Below are 20,822 nucleotides of genomic sequence, written 5' to 3' on the forward strand. Positions count from 1 at the left end.
ATTTCAACCAATTTCAACTCTTGAATTTTTCAAATTTCAACTTCAATTTCTATTTCAACTTGAATTTTCCAATTTCATCTTCGACTTCAATTTCCATTTCAACTCTTTGATTTCAACTTCAACTAGTCAATTTCAACTTCAATTTCAACTCTTCCCATTTCAACTTCAATTTCAACTCTTCGATTTCAAACTTCAATTTCAACTCTTCGATTTCAAACTTCAATTTCAACTCTTCAAATTTCTATTTCAATTTCAACTCTTCGATTTCAAACTTCAATTTCAACTCTTCAAATTTCCATTTCAACTTCAATTTCAACTCTTCGATTTCAAACTTCAATTTCAACTCTTCAAATTTCTATTTCAATTTCAACTCTTCGATTTCAACCAATTTCAACTCTTGAATTTTTCAAATTTCAACTTTAATTTCTATTTCAACTTGAATTTTCCAATTTCATCTTCGATTTCAATTTCCATTTCAACTCTTTGATTTCAACTTCAACTAGTCAATTTCAACTCTTCGATCTCAAACTTTAATTTCAACTTCTTCGATTTCAACTTCAATTTCAACTCTTAATATTTCCATTTCAACTCTTTGATTTCAACTTCAACTAGTCAATTTCAACTCTTCGATCTCAAACTTTAATTTCAACTTCTTCGATTTCAACTTCAATTTCAACTCTTAATATTTCCATTTCAACTCTTTGATTTCAACTTCAACTAGTCAATTTCAACTCTTGAATTTCAACTTCAATTTTTAATATTTTTATAGTGATTTAATTGCAATTGTTATGTTTATTACACTTTTTATGTCAATTCCACATGCGTTCTGCTGATAAAGCTAGGTTTAACTTTGAAAAATTTGAAAGATTGAAGTTGAGATCGAAGAGTCGAAATTGAAAAATTGAAGTTGAAATGGAAATTGGAGTTGAAATTTGAAAAATTGAAGTTGAGATCGAAGAATTGAAATTGAAGATGAAATGTGTGTGTGTGGAAATTGAAGTAGAAGTTGAAACAGAAGAGTAGAAATTGAACTTGAATAAAAATAAATAATAAAAATTAAAGATTGAAAATTTCATGATAATTTATTTGATTTAGAATTTGAATATATTCCACTCTTGTCGGGACACCCTTTGGCAGCAAAGGCGACACCGTGACATTAATGGATTTGAGCTTTGCTTCAACAAAAACGAAAATCTGTAGGAGAATCTGGGAAAAGGGTGAATCTGGAGTAAAAAACCTGCAATCACCGAATTTCCCTGAACGGAACGTGAAGATTGGATGAAAAAGAAATGGTTGGCGTGGGCGGTTTAGTTGACGCGAGCACTGCCGTCGCATCGAGAACACCTGACGTGTGATATTAATCAGCCTAATTCGACTTCGTATCAATTGAATAGGACTCGGGTCGGTTGGCAGACCACCGGAAACGCGGACGGTTTTGTTTGGCCTGACCGCCGGCATCGCTCACGAGACACACGTGTAATTGCACGCGTTTGCCCGAAACGATGCGTTCGAACCGACGGGATTAATCAAATCTGGCCCGCGGGATTACGCTCCCGATATTTTCCGACCGATTAGGCGGGTTCAATTGGCCCTTTCACGAGCGGACTGTTCGCGGGTATTTTAATGTCTACGAATTAATGAATCCGCGATGCTTACCGGGAAACAACGCGGTCAAACACGCCGCTGTTCACCGTTAATTTAGACATTCGGCTACAAATGATGCGATCACCACTAGAGCGGTTTGCCTAGAATTTTTATCGCATTAAATTCCGTCCAATTAAGCCGCGCGGTCAATTAACCATTTCACTGTATACCTATACATTTCGTTTTGTTCCGTTATTAAAGTTCGATGCTCGGCCATCGGCGCGGCGGCACCGGACTTTTTAAAACGATCGTAATCGTTATCATACTTCTTCTCTCATTTCGTTCTATTCATACCCTTTTAAAACGTTGCGCCCCGTTGCTCGGTGAGCCAGAAACCGATCTTTTTCGACGAAAAATCTGCCGACAACTCAGTTTTTCATCGATTCTATTGGAATTTTTTTTTAAATGTTCGTCAAGGACTATATACATTCGATGACGTGCTGCGCGAAAATAATGAACGATCAAAATTTGCGACGCAAAGAAAGAGAGCGTATGGGAAAGAAAGAGACAGAGTTCATAGCATTCCCCATACGCTCTCCTTCTTTGCGTCGCAAATTTTGATCGTTCATTAGTTTTTCTATGATTTTCTACGATTCTATCATTGAAACAATTGGCTTGTGATAGCTAAAATATGATACAAATATTCTTGATTCCTGATCTTGTCGTCGCTTCATTAGGATTATCTTAAATTACTTCTAAGCATTAGTAGACTGCAAGAAGTTTCACTTCTGCCGCGCGTGATTTTCCACGCGTATGTTTTTTTTTTTTTGACATGATGTTTAATCACTATCTCTAGCTGTATCTTGACAACAAGCATGTACGACGCACGCAACACACGTGTCACACATTTAACATAAATTTATTTTCCCCAAAGCAAGTGAGTGTGTCTTTATGAACAACATTTCTTACATTCAATCATTCAATATTTCTGTTTTCTCAAAATTATTATAACATTCGCGATGCAAATCAATCTTGAGAAAGATCCAAACTAGGATCGAAACGTTGATTTTGTTTGACAATTAGCAAAATTGCTTTATAATTCGTAATAAACTGTTACGTACGGAGGCTTTGCCTACGTGACTTTTGCTCCCTTCTTGAAACCACGTGTTCATGCAGGAGGTCCAGCTCGCATGCCCAAATAAACAGTTTTTCCCCTTATGGGAAAGTGCATACATCTGGGGGAAACATAGACAATCTTCCAGATTTCCGCTTACCCCCACTACCATTTTCTGAGCAATTTCATTAGTATATAAAGGGCTCGAGCTTGGCCACCACGGGCTTAGCTGAAGACTGAACACGAATCTGTACGCGTCAAGTGAGATTGGGTCTGATTCCCTGTCGATCGTTTTAACTTGAAAGAAGTTTCGAAACGCGGTTCTTAAGTCAAGTCAATTAATTTACCCCCGCATTTCTCAGTGCGTGAAAACCTAGAAATCGGGAATTAGCTTCCGCGAATAATACAACACACTACAAGTGTATTCCATTTCTCTAGAGAATATCTTGTACTCTTTATATTAAATAATTGAGAGTCTTCAATATCTTTCCTACATCCTTTAAACTCCAGTAGCTAGCATTTCACTCATATCGATAAACCTTTACCGCTCGAGGTTTATCAACAATTCTATATAAAGTTACGAGAGAGAGAGAGAGAGAGAGAGAGAGAGATGAACTTCCTAATACCTTACCTCTTTTCGAAATCCTAGTGACACCCGGTGGGGAAACAGACATCGCACAGTGGGGTATTTCGCTGAAAAACGGGAATAAAATATTGTAGCGTTATTTATGGCCTCACGGTCACAAATAAGTAGGTCGTTGGATTCGTCTTGACACCAGCTATAAGATTATGAAATAAAAATTGTACTTTAATATTTAAAAAATCAAAATAATTCTTATTTTTTGGCGAAAAAAAATTTCTTTTTTAATTTTAAATATATAATTTTGTACATGTTTCAATACTGTTCAACTTTTATTCGAACCATTTTGTCGTCAGATTATCCGAACTCTTGAAAAGTAGTGATAATGGAATGCTTTGATTACTATGTACTGAGTTGAGATAGGTGTACAAAGTCTTCACAGATTTTATTCTGTTATCATCTAAATTAGTATTGTTATTAATATTTCAACATTACCAATCATTCTGTAAGTTTTTTTTCGATTTCAAAACTTTATTGACGATTTTGGTATACAATTGAGCTGAATTGAGCACTCCTTCTGGTACCATTACACTCTATAAAGCTTTGCGATCATAGTCCAACAAAAAAATCTTCCGAATTTTTCCGAATTCGAGAGTTATAACTAATTTAAGTAGAAATGAGCATGGAAAGTCGCAGCGTACGCGTAGTACACCTGCACCGCAAACTCTCGCGGTCGAACGCGTTCGCCCGATTCTCTACGAGATCTTACGAGGATCTTTGTTTACATTGTTGCTGCAAAGAAGCCTTCGATTCAATCGTTTCCTTGCAGTATTCAGTCAAAACAGTTCCATCATAGAGTGCTGAGCAAACTATTCAGAGCATCTATTATATTCTCTTATGTTATATTTTAGTTTTCCGTTAGACCGCGAGAGTTTGCGGTGCAGGTGTACTACGCGTACGCTGCGACTTTCCATGCTCATTTCTACTTAAATTAGTTATAACTCTCGAATTCGGAAAAATTCGGAAGATTTTTTTGTTGGACTATGATCGCAAAGCTTTATAGAATGTAAGGGTACCAGAAGGAGTGCTCAATTCAGCTCAATTGTATACCAAAATCGTCAATAAAGTTTTGAAATCGAAAAAAAACTTACAGAATGATTGGTAATGTTGAAATATTAATAACAATACTAATTTAGATGATAACAGAATAAAATCTGTGAAGACTTTGTACACCTATCTCAACTCAGTACATAGTAATCAAAGCATTCCATTATCACTACTTTTCAAGAGTTCGGATAATCTGACGACAAAATGGTTCCAATAAAAGTTGAACAGTATTGAAACATGTACAAAATTATATATTTAAAATTTAAAAAAAAATTTTTTTCGCCAAAAAATAAGAATTATTTTGATTTTTTAAATGTTAAAGTATAATTTTTATTTCATAATCTTATAGCTGGCGTCAAGACGAATCCAACGACCTACTTATTTGTGACCGTGAGCCCATAAATAACGCTACAATATTTTATTCCCGTTTTTCAGCGAAATACCCCACTGTGCGATGGTGAAACAGAGATTGGCTAGTCCACGACTAGGAGGGTCAGTGGCTCAGGTGGTAGAGTGTCTGATTCGTAGCAGGAAGGCCAGGGTTCGATTCCCGGGTGTGGCATAAATTTCCAAGGTGATTTTTTCTCCTGCTACGAACTCGGTACCTACTGTCGGGGTCATACGGCAACCAATGGCAACAATTTCCCCTTTATTCAGGGAATCGGTGAACTGTTGGAAGCCCAAGTTGACCATCCCGCCTCATAAGGGTACCCGCCGCTGCTCTATCTGCCCTGTTTGGAGGATAGAGTAAGGAAAGGGGAGTGGTCAGCGAACAAATGGTACCACTGTGGAAACTGGGCACGGACCCTACTAAAAATGGAATCAAGAAACGCAAACGGAATTTAAGAAACCTTTAAGGAAAAGGCCGGGTGGACGGAGCTAATTGCTGAACACCGACCAGAACCGAGGATGATGGTCACATCCAAACAATCAGCCATATTTTCTAGGATGTGTCAAGCCCACCCAAGAAGGAAGATCTCGATGAATCTGATATCAAAATCTCTCAGGAGACAGATTTCGGTGAAGTTGGTGAACCCTTCCTTCTCAACCCCATCGCGAAGTAGGTTCGACAGGTGAAGACCGAATGGAATTGATATCTCGGCGCAGCCGTGATTTCGTTGAAGTCGGATTGGATCCGAAGTAACAGTAACTTCTTCCCAATGGTCAAATAATACCCTGCATTTGTACTCCCAATAGACTCATAGCACAGGCGGAGGGGATTAACCCTAGGGGACGGTGTGGGCAGGTTTCTGGACTATCCGGAAACAGAGTAGAGACGGGCTTCAAGAACTTTACACATTCGACATGAAAATATGGTGAAGTGGGGGGGAGTCTGAAAGGGCAGGCGAGACACCCTGCAGGTCTGAAGGTGAGGGGGCCCGACGTTCATACCGACCCGTAAAACAGGTCAAAAACTGACAAATTAGGTAGCATGGCCCGTCATCATGAATGATGACCGACCCGTCTACTAAGTCGACGACTCTGAAAATGGCCCGAGCCGAATAAAACAGAGGGGACGGCTGAAAAACGTGGATAAATGTAACCCGCTAAAAAGGGCCGAGTGCCGGCAGCGCCAATTGTAATACTGGTGATCAGTGATGCCATATGAGGGGAGTCACGCTGAAATGATGTACCCCCTCTCTGATGACGGGGACTGAGTGGGGCGAATGGGAGACACGTTGCACATGCGCGATGAGGATCTTGAGTGGGGCGACTGGGAGCCACGTTGCGCGTGCGCGATGGGGACACGACGATGAAACGATGAAATGACATACATAATTGACATATCGCAAGTTTTAGGTTATTGCCGCGTATCGTACCTATCATGTACTTATACTTAATGAAATGAATCGTTCCACATAGAGATTATAAACATTGTTTATTATAAATAAAATGAATTTCAGTATATATTCTCATATGACACATGATTTTTCGAAACCCTACTTACAATTTTTGAAGTACATTTTTAACACATTTTAATCAATACAATCGCTTATTTCAATCGCACGATATTTTAGTACATCAACTTGCTGAAGATTGTAAAAAATGTATAGGATTCATAGGGACCCATTTCATTAAAACAGAATTTTTGGAGAAAGACAAATTTGGAACATTAAATGTGAATGATACAAACACATTATTACCATTACAAAGTATTTTTATTGGGCCAGAAGCGACCAAGTCAATACAAGAGTTAAGAGAAAGTAAGCCAGAGATAAATAATGAAATCGTAGAATTTTACAAAGTTATACAGAAGTTTTTTCAAACTGCGTATGTTGAGTCGATAAAAAGACTTCCATGTAATAATCAGTTTGTAGAGGCTTTAAATTTTTTAACTCCAGAGGTAGCTTTAGATTGTAGTAAACACATAGGTCAAATAGAAATTATTGTAAAACAATTTCCGTCCAAAGTCATAGCAGCAAAAGTGATTCGCCAATGGGTTTTATTAGCCACACACCCTTCCGGAGATGAAAGAGAATAGCTGAAAAAATTAAATGTCCCTGAATTTTGGTGCGCCGTTAGCGAATTAAAAGATACATTACGTAATTTATTGTACGATGAAGTAGCGAAACTCGCATTTATATGCCTGTCACTGCCGCATTCAAATGCAGATGTCGAAAGACTTAATTAGTTTCATCTTCCCAATACCAAACTTTTTAATATATGCATTGAAAAAGGTAGTTTCAAAACTTGCTATGTCCATTTCTTAAAAGTGTTAAAATATATTATGATTTAATTTTATGACATTTATGAGATTCTACTGTAATGTAACTCAATACTACAGATTTCAACATTTTGTTCAATATACCTTGTAATAAGCCATTCATACTTCAGTGCACGACTGAAATTCATTTTATTTATAATAAACAATGTTTATAATCTCTATGTGGAACGATTCATTTCATTAAGTATAAGTACATGATAGGTACGATACGCAGCGATAACCTAAAACTTGCGATATGTTAATTATGTTTGTCATTTCATCGTTTCATCGTCGTGTCCCCATCGCGCACGCGCAACGTGGCTCCCATTCGCCCCACTCCGCGCGACCAGTCTACGGCTAGAATGCTGGAACGGAATAGTGGAAGGGGTATGTAGGGGAGTACGGGAGCTTGAAACGGCGCTCAATATGGCAACACTGCTGGTGATGAAAGATCTGGTGTGCCTTGAGGAAGCGAGGGGCGGCCGAGCCGCCCCTCCCCGGCAGTAACTGTTACTACTACTACTACTAGTCCACGACTGGGGTACTTTCTCCTAACCTAGTGGCGACCCGGCGATGAAACAGGCATCGGCTAGACCACGAAAACCTATCCTGTGACACCCGGTGATGAAACAGGCATCGGCTAGTTCACGACTACCCCTTTCTCGTAACCTAGTGGCGACCCGGTGATGAAACAGGCATCGGCTAGTCCACGACAACCTATCCTGTGACACCCGGTGATGAAACAGGCATCGGCTAGTTCGCAACCTTCCATCTAGTGGCGACCCGGTGGTGAAACAGACATCGGCTAGTCCACGACTACCCTTTCTCCTAACCTAGTGGCGAACCGGTGATGAAACAGGCATCGGCTAGACCACGAAAACCTATCCTGTGACACCCGGTGATGAAACAGGCATCGGCTAGTCCACGACAACCCTTTCCCTATCTAGTGGCGACCCGGCGATGAAACAGGCATCGGCTAGACCACGAAAACCTATCCTGTGACACCCGGTGATGAAACAGGCATCGGCTAGTTCACGACTACCCCTTTCTCGTAACCTAGTGGCGACCCGGTGATGAAACAGGCATCGGCTAGTCCACGACAACCTATCCTGTGACACCCGGTGATGAAACAGGCATCGGCTAGTTCGCAACCTTCCATCTAGTGGCGACCCGGTGGTGAAACAGACATCGGCTAGTCCACGACTACCCTTTCTCCTAACCTAGTGGCGAACCGGTGATGAAACAGGCATCGGCTAGACCACGAAAACCTATCCTGTGACACCCGGTGATGAAACAGGCATCGGCTAGTCCACGACAACCCTTTCCCTATCTAGTGGCGACCCGGCGATGAAACAGGCATCGGCTAGACCACGAAAACCTATCCTGTGACACCCGGTGATGAAACAGGCATCGGCTAGTTCACGACTACCCCTTTCTCGTAACCTAGTGGCGACCCGGTGATGAAACAGGCATCGGCTAGTCCACGACAACCTATCCTGTGACACCCGGTGATGAAACAGGCATCGGCTAGTTCGCAACCTTCCATCTAGTGGCGACCCGGTGGTGAAACAGACATCGGCTAGTCCACGACTACCCTTTCTCCTAACCTAGTGGCGAACCGGTGATGAAACAGGCATCGGCTAGACCACGAAAACCTATCCTGTGACACCCGGTGATGAAACAGGCATCGGCTAGTCCACGACAACCCTTTCCCTATCTAGTGGCGACCCGGTGGTGAAACAGACATCGGCTAGTCCACGACACCCTCTGTCTTTCCTAAACTAGTGGCGACCCGGTGGTGAAACAGACATCGGCTAGTCCACGACTACACTTTCTCCTAACCTCGTGGCGACCCGGTAATGAAACAGGCATCGGCTAGTCCACGAAAATCTATCCTGTGACACCCGGTGATGAAACAGGCATCGGCTAGTCCACGACAATCCTGTTCACACGAACAAACCTCGGCCACGTCTATCCGCCAGCCCTCGGCTCGTAACAAAACGATCGAACCATTGCGCCGCGAAAACATTAAAAAATGTATTCGAGGTTATTCGCGAAATTTCGTCACTTCCGTAACGCTCCTGCGTCACTTCCGTTACACTAGAAAATTGTAGCCACCTCAGCAAAGAAGTTTCGCTTGAAAAATCGGCAGGCTAATTATTCGGGAATTATGGTAGAGAATAGGGTGGTGCGCTCGATTCGATAAAGTTCGACGATGAAGAGGTTCGCGATTCCGTTTGCAGACGCTGGACGATAATTCGAGCGTAAAGTAGCTCGCCGCGCCGACCGCGGCTGGACCAAAGATTCGCGAAAACACCGTTTATTTGACACCGGGCTTTGACTTCGTTCCTGGTTTGTAAGCTCGTTTAACCGGGTCCGCTATTGCACACTATTTCCCTCGGAATCAAATCCACGGGTTAACAAAGTTGCGCGTAATTCGATTACGTGACTCTCCAAGGCACCGTCATTGAATTCGCCGGTTTGCAGAGAACCCGGCGCGTTAAAGTGCGCCCGAGTCCCGGGAAACTCTTGCTAAATCGAATGAAAATGGAAAAGCAATATCTTCCTGACAGTACGAGCCGAGGAATTCATGTGTTCGCGCGCGTATAAATTCGCATTCACATGAAATTGAAAGAGACGTCCGCGGAAATACGGCGAGAACATTTTTAAAATGGCTTCGAAGCTTTCCGCCGCGGTCACGAAATATTTTAACATGCTGTTATTTTCAACTTTTCAAAGCACGCACGATTTCTCTTCGTAACAAGCTTCGTTTTCTGTCGGTGTAATAACCAATTCCCGAGTTATTGACGCTCGAACCTCGAACGGAACTTTTTCCTTATTCGTTCACTGTGTTTGTTTCGTTCGATCGGTCGGATCTCCTGTTTGCTTTCGTCCAAGATCTACACCACCCACGGTCTTAACACGTGCGCTGGTCAATGAGACACGCTGAGTCAGCGGCTTTTTACTATTACTAGAAACGTACCACCTGCGAATCCGCGATGAGTTCACGAAATCCTCGAAACTCTTACCTCGTCACGGCCAGAGACGCCAGATTAAGCTAGGTCTTGAAACTTCCCTTTTTGATCGTGCCGACACAGATTTTGCGAGAGTCATAGTCCAGTCAATGAATGCTCATAAGGGAGGTGTAGAGGGAAATGGAAGGAATACAATTTTTAACTTCGGGACTTTGTTTGGACTAGTTAGGAGGTAAACAATTAATAGTACCTACTACTAGGAGGTGAGCGGAGTACAGGAGGGCACGTAGGAGGTCCCCTTTTTCGATTTTCCGCTTATATCTCGGAAACTATGCGAGATAGCGAAAAACTGAATCGAATCAATCCTGTGGCATATTTTGTCAGCTTTAATTTCGTATAGAATGATCTTATCGCTAGGGCGCATAGTTTCCGAGATATAAGCGCAAAACCGAAAAGGGGGACCTTCTACGTGCATTTAAAGTTGAAAGTGAAAAATTGAAGATGAAATTGAAAAATTGATGTTGAAACAGAAAAATTGAAGTGGAAATTGGAAACTTGATGTTGAAACTGACAAATTGAAGTTGAAATTGAAAAATTGATGTTGGAATTGAAGTTGAAAGTGATGTGGAATTTGAAAAATTGATGTTGAAATTGAAAAATTGATGTTGAAACAGAAAAATTGAAGTGGAAATTGGAAACTTGATGTTGAAACTGACAAATTGAAGTTGAAATTGAAAAATTGATGTTGGAATTGAAGTTGAAAGTGATGTGGAATTTGAAAAATTGATGTTGAAATTGAGAAATTGATGTTGAAACTGAAAAATGGGAGTGTGGAAACTGAAAAAGTGAAGTTGAAATTGAAATTGAAATTGAAAGTGAAGTTGAAATTGAAGTGTTGAAATTGAAATTGAAGCAAAAACACTAACTCTAACAAATAATGCCAAAGTGAACTTTGAGCGCGGATATCTCGGAAACTATGCGAGATAGCGAAAAACTGAATCGAATCAATCCTGTGGCATATTTTGTCAGCTTTAATTTCGTATAGAATGATCTTATCGCTAGGGCGCATAGTTTCCGAGATATAAGCGCAAAACCGAAAAAGGGGACCTTCTACGTGCCCGCCTGCACCCGCTCCCCTCCTAGGAGTGGGGACTTTTAGTATGTTTACCTCCTAACTAGTCCAAACAAAGACCCAAAGTTAAAAATTGTGTTCCTTCCATTTCCCTCTACAACTTTTCGTTGACTGGACTATCAGTCTACTCAAACAGACATTGGAGGGATATCACATTGCAATAGTAACCTATCTCAATAAATGCACAAGTTATTCAGGTGATTTGTCATAGTTAACTCACCCTGTATATTATCACCCTGTATTTTTACATTTACTATTGTATTACTACATTCCGTGTGAATAAAATATGAACCTACACTAGGGTGGACCTTATTTTTCGACCATGAAATTTTGGGCACGACTCCCCCCAATATTGTCCCATTTCATGAAAAAATTATATATCCAAAGTTTTAGATCAATCGGACGTCGGAAAGACGTGCCACATTAGGGTGGACCATAGCTACACCTGGTGAAATTTTTTTCACGTCCCCTGTAAAATTGTGCCATTGTGTTAAAAAACTAGAGGGTTATTGTTGCTCGCTCGCTCGCCTTGCGAGCTCGCGGATAGGACTGCTCTTGCGAAAAGGTTAGTGGTACGCATGGCTAGTAGTACCTATAGCTATTAATGTTTTTTTTTAATTTGGTGTGTGACTCTCCACGAGCCACACAAAGAACTTCCCGATTCGTTAGTTGCAGTATATTATTATCATTATTAAGTGTACGTTTTAAGAAGATTATACGTTTTCAGGGAAATTCAATAGTTTTCTACTTATCATAATGTTTGCTATATGGCGTCGCATTAAACCAACATCGCATGCTCGTTGCTCCCTTGGTTCCTTGTTATAGCACACTAATGTTGCAAAATAAATTGTCTCAATTAGTTTTTCGCAAACGATACAACTCCTCATTATCCGGGTTTGCAGTATTGATCTTGGTTTTCTTCGATACTGTTAATTTCAATTGTCCCAAAATATATAAACCGCGCTCAATTTTGAAACTCTGCTCAGTGCTACATACAACATTTGTAAAGTTCGCCTTTCTGATTTTTTAAAATCCAAACATACTTCCTCGTATGTTTGTCCCTGACTTTTATGAATCGTAATCGCTTCAGCAGGAACCACTGGAAATTGACTACGTGTGATTTGATATTTTTCCTCACTCGACATATTTACTTGATTCGATATTTTTATTATTGGTGTAAAATTTTGATCAATATTTGCATTTTTCATATAATCACGATAACGAGTTCTTACTTTCACTCCTACTCTGGCCAATTGAAAATCTAACCACAATATAGACGGAATTTTAGTATTTTCTTGAAAAGTAATAAATTTTAATATTCCGCATGTGTGTGCTCCATTAACCAATCCGTTTTCAACATCAATGTTATTAATAATTATCATATAGTTTATATTATAATAATTTTCAATTTAAGCTCAGTTAATAATTCGTTTTGAACTGATTGTTTTTTTAAAGATTGTAATATAAATTTTTTTTGTACTTTCATCGATATTCTTTGAAAATGTATTCTCGGGAGTAGAAATGATTAACTCACTCTTGCATTGGGATAATTTTCGATTATTGTAAGCGGAAACATCATCGTAAAGTACAGAAAAAATTTAAAAAAAATTTTTTTTTTTTAAATTTTAAAAAAATCGAAAAAAAATTTTTTGTGTAATTACGTTTGTTTCTTCGGTGGAAACTTTCCGTTCTCTCGTATAAATTGCATTGTTGAATGAACTTCTTTCGAAAAAAACTAAAAAAACTAAAAAACTACTTGACCAAAATGGACCAAAATCTAATCAGCTCTAAGTTACAGCGGGGCACATCGATTGCATCATTCATCATCCTGATCGCGTTGTTACTTTTTCTGAAAACGTTAACGAAAAATTTGATTACATAGAAACGGCCATACGCACGCACACACACACACACACACACACACACACACACCCACACCCACACCCACACACACACACACACACATACGAACATACGAACATTTTGCTGAAAATAGTCTAAAATGACTGCAATGACCATGAAACGTGAAGATCTGCTAAAAAATCGATTTTCGTTTTTCGGGGTCATTACAATAACTTCCCTATAAAATCGGGAAGTTAAAAATTCCTGCAAAAGATAAAGTTGATCAGATCGGATAAGGGGAAGATGTGCCACATTGACGTTGAAGTTGCGAAAAACATGAAAAAATTTTATAGAAATGGTGTCATTTCATAAACCTCTAATTTCATACAATTTCATTTGTTACAATTATAAAAAAGTTATTCTGCTTTAAAGGGCGTTCGAATCCTTTCGTGAGCCACTGTACCTTCAAACTAGTGGGTTACCAAATCATTTCAACGAAAAATGATTACATTAGCTCTGTTCACAAAAATCGATTTCTTGAAAAAAAACCAGAGGTCGTAGACAAATTTTGAGACCAGATTTGAAATCAGCGTGAAAAAATCTACGGGAAATGATATATAGCATTTTCTTGAAATTGTGAAAGTTTAACGAATTTTCTCAAGGTTAAAAACCGTTCGTACCGTAATCTCCCTATTTTTCCCATATTCTGCAAAGTTTCAGCTTTAATTAAAAAAAAAATTCATCGCTCTACCTCATTTCTATCGAAATTTATTTCTTTTTGAATCGAGTTAGATCACTTTTCCCCACTGTGCGGTGTTGACGCGTGCGAGGTTACGGTGGAAGAGTGCGCGACCATCGTCGGGAATTTTAGAAAGCGGGTCCGCAAATGTATCGAATCAAAAAAGGTGGCAATTTTGAACATTTGTTGTAAATGTTTTTGGTTCATTTCATTGTTAATTGTTCAAAAACCTAAAGTCCGTTTTTGAAGAATTGCAAGGCTATCCCGAGCGATTTCTATTCTCGGCTAGTTACTTTGGACACAATCGACACCGGTGAGACATAAGAACGCGTTCGAGAGTTTTTGCTCATCGCCGCGGCGATATCAGCTGTGCGGATTTGACAACAACCGGCGAGGTGATCGACCGCCGATGTAAACCTTGCCGGATCGAAGCGTTCATCGAACCCGTCGAATTGTATCGTGGGCCATCGCATCATGTTTTCCTTACTCCAATTACGTTACCCTATTCGTTTCCCTCCTCCGCAGCACCGTGTATTAGGTCATTACCCTAACGAACGTTGCTGCGAATCTATACGTTTAATTTTACAGTCCCGTAATCCTTCCAAAACCGATGGCCCACGTGGGTATAAAAGTGAGCTACACGTGCCTATCGCCGAATTCTTGTAATTTCTTCTTGTCATACTGACACAAACATAGTATTCTTGCGCTCGTCATACTGACATTCATCACATTCGTGCGATCACTCATCGTTCATTATCTTCTTCTGTTAGTTTTCCTTTCGTATCTTTTGATCTTTCGTTAAACATATTTTCTTTTTGTTCCGTCGCACAGGAATAGAATTCGTAGGTTTCCTTCGGACAGGATTTATGATGCGAACGTGCCTAAATATCCTCCTCAAGGATTAAACAAACTAGGGTCATTCGGCGACCAGTCAAGGCATCTGTTTAACGTTCAGTTTTTCTACACCCTCGAAATTACACGGTGTCATAAATTTTGTCCCTCCGAAGGACCGTCCGCGACCGTTACGCAGGGTCTCGAATTACCTGGAACCGTCGCGTCGTCGCACTGTGGGGTATTTGGCCGATCTAGCTGGCCAAAAGTCGATTTCGTCAAACTCATCCGAGGTAAAAATGAGTTGTTACCTGGAAAAGTTGAATATTGGGGGGTCAATAAACCATCGGTGTTTTCCCGATTTGGCATTTCCGTACGGAGGTACGATCACTTGAAGTTTAGTCATTCAGTACAGTGCTTGTGCCTTTCGTCGTGTCGTCCGCATTAGCAACGTTCGAAGTGAAATATTTTTAATCACGAAAGTTATTTTAAGAAAACCGATGATGGATAGTGTTGTGGCAGGTAAGTGTGTGTATTTCACACAATTTTAATCAGATATGTGTTCATTTAAATAAATTAACATCAAGTGTAAAAGTCAATATGAAGGCAGGTTTAATCTCAATCTACATACAATCGGAAGGAATTAGTTGTACGCCAGGGTCCGTCCCGGTAATGTTTGTTTAGCCACTGTAAAGTGGAAGGTTTCAGCTTTATTTTAGTGTAAAAAAACAGTTGCGATAATTTGCGATTTCATAAGTTATCGTTAAAAGAAGATTTGTTGACGTGAATGATATTTTTTAAAGTGATGGTTTACCTGATTTAAATGCTTCATTTATTATTGTAGGACCATCTAATATTAAGATATTCATACGGAAGCAAATATGGGACATTATGCAGCATCTGAAAAATGCCAATCTAAATGCAAAATTGTCATACGCTGAGGACTACTTGTGTGATCAGGAGGATTATTCTGATGAATAGAAAGAGGAAATTCGAAGAAAATTTTCCCGTATAAAGTCAGAAATAAAGCATAGATGGACTGCAGCATCGAGAAGAGAAGGGGTTTTTTTAGAAACAAATCGAAATTGGCTTGACAAAACTTTTGAACTGCCACGCGTTGTAGTGAGACCGGGTCGGCCACCGAAGCAGTCATTCGATCAATCACGGGTAGCCCTCATAGACACGGAAAACACGACTGCCCCAGCAATATTATATATTATATTAGTTATTATATTATATATAATATTATATATATTATATTAATGTGGATGTATCATATGTTATATTATATTATATTCTATTATATTATATTATATGGTGAAATAGGAAATTTATATTATATTGTTTATATTATAGTAATTCGCGCATATTGTTAAGTCAGTGAAAAATAATACTTTCAATAAAAATTGTTCATTTTTATTTGTTTATAATTATTTTTTAAAGATAAAATACTATATATAAGTTAGTAGGTACATTTCAAACGCGTTAAGCAAAAAAAATAATTTTGGCCAGCTAGATTGATCAAATACCCCACTGTGCGTCGACCGAGTAAGATCTCGCCCCACTCCTCTTTCCCAGGGCCTCATTCAGAGCTACGGGAAGAAGGAGGTCCTAGAAGTCAAAGTGTGTACTGATTGGGAAATGCAACTTTCCGCAGGAACCAATCAGTGCATCTTATTTCATATTCGAGAATCCAACGGGCATCGCGCTAGGACTGGAAGACGAAGTCGCTCAGTTGAGTTTTACGCTCTAACGCCGTGACATTCTTCAGTCCTCGGGTAGACAAGTACAACGCACGAGCCGTTGTCTTGTCAATCGTTCATTACATGTGCAAAGTTAGCATCACGGTAGTTCGTCGTCCAGTGATCAGGACACCCGACAAACCGGGATCGCGTCGGTCGAAATCCCTCGCGAACCGGATCAAATCAGTCGAGATCCCTCGCTTGCGTTCAATCACAAACGCGAATCCTCATATCATCATCTGCGCGCGTATAAGGCAGGACCTGCTAGATCAGCCTTACTGACGAGTCCACTAGCAGGTCCGGGACGAAACGCTTCCATTAACGTATTCATGCGATATCAAGTCAAGCGAATCAATTATTGTCTTTTGCGATCATTCTATCATTTGAACTAGCTGCCCAAGATTAACTTGGCGGGCAGTGATCCGGAACAGTCGCGAACCCACAGTTCCGCGGCTAAACACTTTTGTTATAACCATACTTTGTTACATCTTCTCTTCTGTTCCTTAACCACGAATCCATAGCTAGAGTTTACAACATTAATGAATTAATAAAACTTATTGATGGATTTAGGCTTAGACAGTGGATAACCTTTCAGGATGGATTCGTGAACAATAGATATTTTATTAGCGTAAGAACACAACAACTTTTGTACATGACAATATGGCAGGTAAGTGCAGGGGGTGTCGACTCCTTTGTTAAAAAGTGGGAACGAATTTAGTCGTTTCTCGATCCTTACGCTTGGCCGCTTGGTGGCAGCACAGTAGCGCCCCTGGCGGTGGGGATAGAAGCTGTATCCCCACTTTGACGGCGTCCAGCTGTCCAGCTAAGTATTCAACCATTTTCCACGTGCTCATGTGCTCATCGACATCGCTGGACGCAATATTTGCCATTTCCGACTATTTTTGCGAATTCTTTCTACAGGGTTTGGCAGAAATAACTCCCACGTTTAGTTTTATTTGAGAAATAAAGTTTCTGGTAATACCTCGTACCACTATTTTCAATCCTCCTTTGAAATATGGGAGTTATTGCCGCACTCTGTATTTAATTCTTAGAATCTATGACTATTTTTATAATATCATAATTTTTTGAATAATTATACGTAGTATAATTTTTATACGTAGTATAACCTTTATACGTAGAAAATTAATTTTCTACGAAAACAGATTCATATAACCTTCAATAGCTAGCGAAGAATACGATTACACGTACATGCAAGGTTAACTATGTGTGAGTACACGTTTGTGTGATCACCACACACATATACGTTGTAGTTCGGCTTCCGATCTTAGCTGAGAGGGCGCCCTGAACAGTGCTTCGAAAAAGTACCAGAGTCGACACCCCCCGGGTAAGTGTAGAAGAACTGAGTAAGAAAAAAAATATAGAAGCAGCAACTGTGTAGAGCAAAAAGAACAGTACGCACACAGCGCCACATGGTGGTGACTCTATCAACTAATAAACTGACCAATAGCGATCACATATTCATATTAGGACAAATATCATTCTAACACTTATTATTCGGTCAAGTGTGTGGATTCATTCGTTTGTGCGGTATTTTTATGCTGCTGAGATGCTTGAAAAAACTCCGGGAACTTTTCAGCCACCCTGTAGAAGGATTACTGTATTACACATCAAGGAACGCTTGGGTGGATTGCAAGCAAGTGAGCAAACTGGCCGGCGCGGCGTGTCTGTGGTCGGAAACATTTAGCAGTGCTTTTGATTCGTGATTCAACGGGGGTTGTCTCGCGGCTCACAGTTTCGAATAAAGCTGGGTGGGTCGCCCCCGTGCGGGGGTGTACGGTTTCCGACGTTTTGCGCAACAACGCGGGTCGGCCTGTGCGTCGTCAGGTCGCGTCGTTGCGCGGCGAAGGGATAGTTTGTCGTCGTTACGTCCGCGTAACGCAATTGTCTCCGATGTCGTGGCAGGCTAAAAAGTTTCGGGGACGACCGGTGTACGGTTTGCGTTGGAATTACTACCGCGTAATTGCTCCCCGAGAGACCAATAAACGAGCGTGCACCGCGCGGAATACGCTCGCGGTCCCGAAATATCGGCGTCGAATCATTAACGAGGAAACTACGTTTCCGAACTCGGCGCCGTGGAATTAATCGGTGACCAACGGGGTACGGGGTCTCGTCGAGTTTGTAATCGCGCGTTCGCCGGCTTTCCCGGCCTGTTTGCTTTTTCATTGTCTCCACCTGAGTTTTTCGGAACAATGGCGCGTTTTCCGAGTTCTTTCCTTCCCATTTCACCGAACAATGCCAGAGACGCGCTTGTCCCTCTTTCTATCTCCCTCTCTCCCTTTCATCCGGCGAGCAGAACAATGCGAGAAGCACCTGCACTTTAACCTGTTCGAGTAAAAATACGAAAGGAAATAAAAAGGGCAAATCCGGTGCGGCGTAACACGCAAATCCTTTTTTCTTTCTTTCTTCGAATAGAATCCCGGCGCGGCGCCGCCGAATAATACGATTTCTCTCGTCGCGGGGGCAAAAGGTGCAGGAAAACCTAGACGGTGTTTCCTTTTCTAGCGTTTCTACACGCGGGGGTCGGTGCGGGGCGGTGTCGCGCGCAGAAATCTTCCAAGTTTCTTCCCGCGGAAAGACCGGCTAAAAATGCCTCGAGACTCGCGTGTGCCCGCGAACAAAGGTTTCGTCGGGGAAGAATGGCGAGTGCCGCGAGCGGACTTCGCGCTCGAAACAAACGCGTCTGGTTTGCCCGGGCGAGCGCGAGCGTTTATTAAAATTATAAATTAAAAGGAGCGCCGACCGCGGCGCCGCGCCGGTTTCGGTCGCGTTTCCGGTTGCTTCGCTATTCGGGTGTCAGCGATACGCTAAGATCCTTTGTGGATCGCCCGACTAACACGCCGCACCGCCTCGGGAAACCCTTTGAAATCGCCGCACAGAGGAAATTCATCTTACCTCTTTCGCTGAACGGAATATATCCACCGCGCCGCCGCCGCCGCCGCAGCTTAATAGAATTGATATTTCATGAATAACTCGATACGTCGACGGACCGATACACAGCTACCCTCATAAATATCGTACGAGTCCGTAAACCGCAGCCTGCGCCCGTTTAGTTCGCAAAACGAAGAAAACTTTCGAACAAAGATGATAATATTATACGCCGAACCAGCGCGCCGCGCCGGATTCTACGATCCACCGAATGCGGAATTTTAACGCGGGAGTTCCCCGTCAATTTTTCACGTTTCGGACTGTTATCAATTCACCATAAATATTATACAGGGTGGTCATTTTATCTGAAGACATTGGAATATCTCGAGAACTATGCATCGGACCAAAACAAGTGGGTAATGAAAGTTGTTCGTCGCGAAGGTTGTTTGTCCAATGATACCAAACTCGACCCCCCCCCCCGCCAGCTCGTGGGGGTCGGGGTGAGGGAAGATGAAAAACTTAAATGAGAACCCCCATTTTTCATTGAAGATTTGGATTCTCCACAAAAAAATACGGTAATTATTTACTTTCAGGGCTCTCTCACCGATTTTGATGAAATTTAAATATGTTATAGATTTCTACATTTGGAACAACTATTTCCTATACATATTAGCGCCGCTCGATTTTAGTTTTCGAGATCTTTGCGAAAAACTATCGCCAATAACACTGTCCAACACCAAATTTGATTTCAATATACTCTTGGGTCCTTCTTATAGAGTTTTTTGCGCTGATTCCGAATCTGGTTTTAATTTTTTTCCTATACGTCCAGTTTTTGAGAAAATGGAGTTTTAAAAAAAGACATATTTTTCAACTTTAAACAAATATTGCGATGTTATTATAAAAGATATTGAATTGTTGTTTACAGCAAAAGATTCTGTAGACTTTCCCGAATACAGTGATATCCAATATTAATACATTATGATTGTTTAAACATGTTTAAACAATGATTAAAGACGGAGATGCACCACTTTTGCACCAATTTTTGCGGATATTTTCGAATTTATCTCAAAAAATAAGGGTCCAGCGAAAAATTGAACTATACCACGCGAAAGAGCAGACTTTTATCTTGAGAAACCCCCCTGTGAAGTTTGCATGGTCGACGTTTTTACCGAACCAGAAAGCAAAATATCTTCGCCCGACATGCGTTGACGCCAGTGGTGCTCTTCCACTAGCGCGGTCGTTCGTCGGGATACGGCGCGGCGCGCTGCGATGAAACGGCGCGTGGCTATAAGCGCGCAATTATGTCAGCTTACTTAAATGTAAAATTTTATTAAATGTTATATTATTGTTATTTATTATTTATTAGTATATTTATTCTGTATAAATTATTTTTGTATTTTTTAATGTTAGTCTCTCGTTTATAGTATATTTAATACAAAAAATACCTTTTGTAACAAAAAAATAATTTATTCACACACTACACTATTACACTATTTACAATGCTAATATATATGTGTACACTATTCAGATATAATACACTATATCGATTTAATATGGAGCAAACTATTTTAATTATGTATTTAAGT

At 40.6% G+C, this 20,822-nt stretch overlaps 1 protein-coding gene and 1 long non-coding RNA gene across 2 annotated transcripts in view; both read right to left on the reverse strand.

Moving 5' to 3' along the window:
• LOC143218567 (uncharacterized) overlaps nt 1–20,822 on the reverse strand; it is a 362,474-nt gene that overhangs the window by 167,348 nt on the left and 174,304 nt on the right. The window lies entirely within an intron of this gene.
• On the reverse strand, nt 6,697–20,534 carry LOC143218292 (uncharacterized). Its single transcript, XR_013011014.1, has 2 exons — nt 7,195–20,534; nt 6,697–7,091 (listed from the first exon to the last, which is right to left on the reverse strand). It is a non-coding gene; the product is annotated as an uncharacterized LOC143218292 (long non-coding RNA).

Source organism: Lasioglossum baleicum, chromosome 19 (assembly GCF_051020765.1).
Source record: "Lasioglossum baleicum chromosome 19, iyLasBale1, whole genome shotgun sequence".
Classification (NCBI taxonomy): Eukaryota; Metazoa; Arthropoda; class Insecta; order Hymenoptera; family Halictidae; genus Lasioglossum; species Lasioglossum baleicum.